Source organism: Salmo trutta, chromosome 12 (genome assembly GCF_901001165.1).
Source record: "Salmo trutta chromosome 12, fSalTru1.1, whole genome shotgun sequence".
Classification (NCBI taxonomy): Eukaryota; Metazoa; Chordata; class Actinopteri; order Salmoniformes; family Salmonidae; genus Salmo; species Salmo trutta.
The window spans coordinates 41,740,610-41,749,079 of record NC_042968.1 but is presented as its reverse complement, the minus strand read 5'-3'; positions in this window follow the sequence as shown (position 1 = coordinate 41,749,079).

Here is an 8,470-nt window from a genome sequence, read left to right as displayed (position 1 = left end):
CCTGGGTCTTACAGCAGTCTTTCTACCCTGGCCCCTGGGTCTTACAGCAGTCTTTCTACCCTGGCCCTGGGTCTTACAGCAGTCTTCTACCCTGGCCCTGGGTCTTACAGCAGGCTTTCTACACTGGCCCCTGGGTCTTACAGCAGCCTCTCTACCCTGGCCCCTGGGTCTTACAGCAGCCTCTCTATCCTGGCCCTGGGTCTTACAGCAGCCTCTCTACCCTGGCACCTGGGTCTTACAGCAGCCTCTCTATCCTGGCCCTGGGTCTTACAGCAGCCTCTCCACACATGTCTACCCTGGCCCCTGGCCTCTACCCTGGCCCCTGGCCTCTACCCTGGCACCTGGCCTTCACCCTTGCCCCTTGCCTCTACCCTGGCCCCTTGCCTCTAACCTGGCCTTTACCCTGGCCCCTTGCCTTTACCCTGGCCCCTTGCCTCTATCCTGGCCTCTAACCTGGCCCCTTGCCTCTAACCTGGCCCCTTGCCTCTACCCTGGCCCCTTGCCTCTACCCTGGCCCCTTGACTCGACCCTTGCCCCTTACCTCTACCCTGGCCTCTACCCTGGCCCCTGGCCTCTACCCTGGCCCCTGGCCCTGATAACTAGACACGCGGGGAGGATGGTGTTTTTCGATCACACAACTATGTTTACGTCCTTAATTGCACCCTATTCCCTATGAGGTGCACTATGTTTGACCAGGGTCCGTGGTCAAAAAACTCCACATAAGGAATAGGTTGCCATTTGTGACACAACTATGCAGACCACAGAGTAACATCAATCTACAGGCAGTCTGGAGCACAAGACTAACCACAGAGAGACAACAAAAGCTGTGTATGAGCTATATATACACGTGGAGCTGGAAACTCTCTCCCCATAATGGAGTCTGTTTCATCTCTCCTGAACCAACTTCCAACTCCTGAACAGCTAATCAAAGGGCTACCCAGACCCCTCTTTTACGCTGCTGCTACTCTCTGTTTATTATCTATGCATAGTCACTTTAATAACTCTACCTACATGTACATATTACTTCAAATACCTTGACTAACCTGTGCTGCCACAAATTGACTCTATACCGGTATCCCCTGTATATAGCCTCCACATTGACTCTGTACCGGTACCCCCTGTATATAGCCTCCACATTGACTCTGTACCGGTACCTCCTGTATATAGCCTCCACATTGACTCTGTACCGGTACCCCCTGTATATAGCCTCCACATTGACTCTGTACTGTAACACCCTGTATATAGCCTCCACATTGACTCTGTACCGTAACACCCTGTATATAGCCTCCACATTGACTCTGTATCGGTACCCCCTGTATATAGCCTCCACATTGACTCTGTACCGTAACACCCTGTATATAGCCTCCACATTGACTCTGTATCGGTACCCCCCTGTATATAGCCTCCACATTGACTCTGTACCGGTACCCCCTTTATATAGCCTCCACATTGACTCTGTACTGTAACACCCTGTATATAGCCTCCATATTGACTCTGTACCGTAACACCCTGTATATAGCCTCCACATTGACTCTGTACCGTAACACCCTGTATATAGCCTCCACATTGACTCTGTACCGGTACCCCCTTTATATAGCCTCCACATTGACTCTGTACCGGTACCCCCTGTATATAGCCTCCACATTGACTCTGTACCGGTACCTCCTGTATATAGCCTCCACATTGACTCTGTACCGGTACCTCCTGTATATAGCCTCCACATTGACTCTGTACTGTAACACCCTGTATATAGTCTCCACATTGACTCTGTACCGGTACCCCCTGTATATAGCCTCCACATTGACTCTGTACCGGTACCCCCTGTATATAGCCTCCACATTGACTCTGTACCGGTACCCCCTGTATATAGCCTCCACATTGACTCTGTACTGTAACACCCTGTATATAGCCTCCACATTGACTCTGTACCGGTACCTCCTGTATATAGCCTCCACATTGACTCTGTACCGGTACCTCCTGTATATAGCCTCCACATTGACTCTGTACCGGTAACCCCTGTATATAGCCTCCACATTGACTCTGTACCAGTAACCCCCGTATATAGCCTCCACATTGACTCTGTACCGGTACCCCCTGTATATAGCCTCCACATTGACTCTGTACCGGTACCTCCTGTATATAGCCTCCACATTGACTCTGTACCGGTACACCCTGTATATAGCCTCCACATTGACTCTGTACTGTAACACCCTGTATATAGCCTCCAGATTGACTCTGTACCGGTACCCCCTGTATATAGCCTCCACATTGACTCTGTACCGGTACCCCCTGTATATAGCCTCCACATTGACTCTGTACCGGTACCTCCTGTATATAGCCTCCACATTGACTCTGTACTGTAACACCCTGTATATAGCCTCCACATTGACTCTGTACTGGTACCTCCTGTATATAGCCTCCACATTGACTCTGTACCGGTAACCCCTGTATATAGCCTCCACATTGACTCTGTACCGGTAACCCCCGTATATAGCCTCCACATTGACTCTGTACCGGTAACCCCTGTATATAGCCTCCACATTGACTCTGTACCGGTACCCCCTGTATATAGCCTCCACATTGACAATGGAGTCTGTTTCATCAGTGTTCCTCTATATATATACCTAGAGATGGAAACTCTGTCCCCCTAATGGAGTCTGTTTCATCAGTGTTCCTCTATATATATACCTGGAGATGGAAACTCTGTCCCCCAAATGGAGTCTGTTTCATCAGTGTTCCTCTATATATATATCTGGAGATGGAAACTCTGTCCCCCTAATGGAGTCTGTTTCATCAGTGGTCCTCTATATATATACCTGGAGATGGAAACTCTGTCCCCATAATGGAGTCTGTTTCATCAGTGGTCCTCTATATATATACCTGGAGATGGAAACTATGTCCCCCTAATGGAGTCTGTTTCATCAGTGTTCCTCTATATATATACCTGGAGATGGAAACTCTGTCCCCCTAATGGAGTCTCAGGAGCAACTGGTTTGAAGTGTCTCCAAGGCAGCAGGTGATTGAGACTTGCTTTCCTGGGATTGAGCCACATGCTAACTGCCAGTCACAGCTGGAGGCGCCGACGAAGGTAATTATTTCCTGATTTGCTCCCTGAAATGAAATGAGCGAACGTTAACATAGCGGTCCGTTATTTGTAGTCGGTAGTTGTTTTCAATGTGGCGACGCCGCTGGATTATACACGTGGGAATATAGATGGATGTATGGACACAGATGTGTGTGTAGAAAGAAAGATCCCTCCTAAACCCCTTTTGCTCTCAAAGCTCTGAAAGCCATTACCCAACAGGGGATCCTTTCCCAGGGAATTGTCAGCAGAACATCTAGACATGTTGTAATCAACACTTCACACTAAACTATAGACAAGAAGTTTGGGAACGGTATAGCCTTACCTACTGAATATTACTTTTTATGTTGACCTTTATTTAACCTTGAAAAAAAGACCCCTGAGCTTAGAAACCTCTTTTTGCGAGTTGAACCTGGTAAGAGGTCAGCAGGAAGTAGTCAGCGTGTACACATAACACATGAACACAATACAATACAATACACAATACAACACAATACAATACACAATACATGTCCCGTCCTGACCGGTAAAGGGGTCATTTGTCATTGTTGTATGGTCAGGGCGTGGTAGGGGGGTGTTGTTTTTGTTTGTTTTGGGGTTGGTTTGTTTAGAGGGGATTTGTTCTAGTTTTCATTTTCTATGTTCATTTTCTATGTGTGGCCGAGTATGGTTTCCAAACAGAGGCAGGTGTCTTTCGTTGTCTCTGATTGGAAGCCATACTTAGGCAGCCCTTTTTTCCTTTGGGTTTGTGGGTGGTTGTTTTCTTTTATAGTCTGTGTGCCTTACGGAACTGTTTGGTCGTTTGTTTATTTTGTTTTGAGTGTTCTCTCTAAATAAAGAATGAAGATGAGCACTATACCCACTGCGCCTTGGTCCTATCCTTACAACGCCTATGACAATACAACACACAACCGAATACAATACAATGCAACACACAATACAATACAAACCAATACATCACAACACAATACAACACAATACAAGCCAATACAACACAATATAATACAACACAGCACAATACAAAACAACACAACACAAAGCAATAGAAACAACACAATACAATAAAACACAATACACAACACAACACAATAAATTACAACACAATACACCACACAATACAACACAACACACAACAAAACCACACAACACAATACAACACAAAACAATACAACACAACACAACACAGAATACAACACAACACAGAATACAACACAACACAACACATTATAATACAACACAATACTATACAAAACAACACAACACAACACATAATACAAAACAATCTTACACATTCCAAAACAACACAATAAAATACAATACAACACACAACACAACACATCACAATACAACATAATACAACACAACATAACACACCGTCACGCCCTAACCTTAGAGAGCCGTTTTATTTCTCATTTTGGTTAGGTCAGGGTGTGTTGTGGGGTGGGCATTCTATGTTTTCTATTTCTTTGTTGGCCGGGTATGATTCCTAATCAGAGGCAGCTGTCTATCGTTGTCTCTGATTGGGGATCATACTTAGGCAATACAACACACTACAATACAATACAACACAAAACACAACACAGAATACAATACAACACAACACAACACAATACAATACAACACACCACAATACAACACAAAACACAACACAGAATACAATACAACACAACACAACACAATACAAAACAACACGATACAACACAACACAAAACATAAAACATAATACAATATAATACAATATAATACAACACAATACAACACAACACAATACAACACAACACAACACAATACAACACAACACAACACAACACAATACAACACAACACAAAACAACACGATACAACACAACACAAAACATAAAACATAATACAATATAATACAATATAATACAACACAACACAACACAATACAACACAACACAATACAATACAACACAACACAATACATTGCAATACAATACAACACAACACAAAACAATACAACACAATACAATACAAAACAATACAATTGTCACGTCCTGGCCAGTATAAGGGTTAATTAGTATTGTAGTTTGGTCAGGACGTGGCAGAGGGTATTTGTTTTATGTGGTTCACGGTGGTGTGTTTGTTTAAAGGGTGTTTGATTTAGTATTTCCGGGGTTTTGGTTTATGGTCTAGGTTTATGTATGTCTATGTGGAATCTAGCGAGTGTATGTCTATGGGTGATTAATTGGGGTTGGGACTCTCAATTGAAGGCAGGTGTTTTCTCTTTGCCTTTGATTGAGAGTCCCATATATTGGGGTGTGTTTGTGTTTGTGATTCGTGGGTGATTGTTCTGTGTTTAGCCTTGTGCCTTACCAGACTGTTTTTTGTTGATCGTTCGTGTTTTTTGTTATTTTTGTACGTTCATTTTGATAGTGAATAAAAGTCAAGATGAGCCTGCACATACCTGCTGCGTTTTGGTCCTCCTTCACCGACGACAACCGTGACAACAATACAATACAATGCAGCACAACACAATACAATACAACACAATGCAGCACAACACAGTACAACACAACACAGAATACAACATAACACAACACCATATAATACAATATTACACATTCCAAAACATTACAATACAACATAACACAGAATACAATACAACACAACAAAATACAACACAATAAAACACAATATAATACAACACAACACAACAGAAAACAATACAACACAATACAAAACAACATAATACTATGCAACACAATACAACACAATACAACATACAACACACAACACAATGCAATACAACACAACACAACATTACACACAACACACAACAAAATACAACACAATAGAACACAATACAACAAAACTACAGTGGTGAATTACAACAAAAAAAGTACTCTCAATTCCTGAAAGCCATTGCTCAGCAAGGTCAATCCCCAACAGGGTCCGTCCCCAACAGGGTCCATCCCCAACAGGGTCCATCACAATTATTTTAAAAATAATTTTCATTATTGTAAAAACACCAGGAAATCAGTTCCTAGTAATTTTAATTTGTGAAATCTGTTCCTAAGTATTCCCACCTATAATAGAGAGACACGTGATTGTATAAAAAAATGTAAGCAAGTTTTGAAATGATTATGTTTTTTGCAGTCTACAAATGATTTGTAATTCTGTTCCGGCCCCATGTGCTCATGAAAATAATCATCCGTCGGCTGATTCTAGTTGATCCCTGATCTAGACATATAATCTCTATGTTGCAACCATCTCGATATCCTGTAATCAACACTTCAGACAACACAATAGTAAGGTGAGAATTTAGAGAGAATGATGTTGGGTATTTCCATTTACGGCTGTTCTGTTCCTAGTTAACGCAGACAAAGAAAATAAATGTCTTTATGAAAAGGAAAGCCATTAAACCAAAAATAATTGTCTGTGTGTTTTGGAAGTGGGCTCTGGGCGCTGGGCTCTGAGCAATAGGCGCTGGGCGCTAGGCGCTGGGCGCTAGGCGCTGGGTAATGGGCGCTGGGCTCTGGGCGATAGGCGCTGGGCGATAGGCGCTGGGTGCTAGGCGCTGGGCAATAGGCGCTGGGTGCTAGGCGCTGGGTAATGGGCGCTGGGCGCTAGGTGGCTAAAGCGGAAAATATAAATTCTGATCTTTATCAACAAGATCCATTACCAACAGGGTCTGTTCCTAAGGCATTGATACCATCTAGATATATTGTAATCAATACTTCACACAACACAACAATCAGGGTAAGAGTTTAGAGCAGGGAGAATGGGGGTTTAGGTTAACTGCTGATCCCTCTCTAAAGGATGCAGACAAAGTAACAATACCAGATGGCACAGACAAAGAAAGGTCACGCAAAGTAAAAACCTGTCTTTAACAAGAAAACCTTGAGCCATTTACCCAAAATGTTTAGCTATAGTGTTCTGTGAGTGGACAGCTTGGTGGCTGAAGCCTTAGCTATGGTGTTCTGTGAGTGGACTGCATGGTGGCTGAAGCCTTAGCTATGGTGTTCTGTGAGTGGACAGCTTGGTGGCTGAAGCGTTAGCTATAGTGTTCTGTGAGTGGACAGCTTGGCGGCTGAAGCCTTAGCTATGGTGTTCTGTGAGTGGACAGCTTGGTGGCTGAAGCGTTAGCTATAGTGTACTGTGAGTGGACAGCTTGGTGGCTGAAGCCTTAGCTATGGTGTTCTGTGAGTGGACAGCTTGGTGGCTGAAGCGTTAGCTATAGTGTTCTGTGAGTGGACAGCTTGGTGGCTGAAGCGTTAGCTATAGTGTACTGTGAGTGGACAGCTTGGTGGCTGAAGCCTTAGCTATAGTGTCCTGTGAGTGGACAGCTTGGATGCTGAAGCCTTAGCTATATTGTCCTGTGAGTGGACAGCATGGTGGCTGAAGCCTTAGCTATGGTGTCCTGTGAGTGGACAGCTTGGCGGCTGAAGCCTTAGCTATGGTGTTCTGTGAGTGGACAGTTTGGTGGCTGAAGCCTTAGCTATAGTGTCCTGTGAGTGGACAGCTTGGATGCTGAAGCCTTAGCTATAGTGTTCTGTGAGTGGACAGCATGATGGCTGAAGCCTTAGCTATAGTGTTCTGTGAGTGGACAGCATGGATGCTGAAGCGTTAGCTATAGTGTTCTGTGAGTGGACAGCATGGATGCTGAAGCGTTAGCTATAGTGTTCTGTGAGTGGACAGCATGGATGCTGAAGCGTTAGCTATAGTGTTCTGTGAATGGACAGCTTGGATGCTGAAGCGTTAGCTATAGTGTTCTGTGAGTGGACAGCTTGGATTGTGATCTGCTAGATGAGGAGGCTTCGTGCCGACCAGTATTCAGTTCAACAAGATCTTGCACTTTGAGATGGTTTGACTTCAGAATTCAACGTTTGTCCTGGGGGGATAAACGTCAAATGTTTACGGTTAAGTTTAGGCATTAACTCTGAATGGTTAAGGTAAGGGTTAAGGTAAGGGTTAAGGTAAGGGTTTAGGTAAGGGTTTGGGTTTAATGTAAGGGTTAATATAAGGGTTATGGTAAGGGTTTAGTGTAAGGGTTAAGGTTTAATGTGAGGGTTAAGGTAAGGGTTAAGGTAAGGGTTAAGGCAAGGGTTAAGGTTTAATGTGAGGGTTAACGTAAGGGTTAAGGTAAGGGTTAAGGCCAGGGTTAAGGTAAGGGTTAAGTCAAGGGTTAAGGTTTAATGTGAGGGTTAACGTAAGGGTTAAGGCCAGGGTTAAGGTAAGGGTTAAGGCAAGGGTTAAGGTAAGGGTTAATGTTTAATTGGAGGGTTAAGGTAAGGGTTAAGGGTTAAGGCCAGGGTTAAGGTAAGGGTTAAGGTAAGGGTTAATGTTTAGGATAGGGTTGAACAAAAAGTAGTTCTTTGTGCTGGGATTGAACACACAACCCTCAGAGTCGGAGCATGCAGCTTAC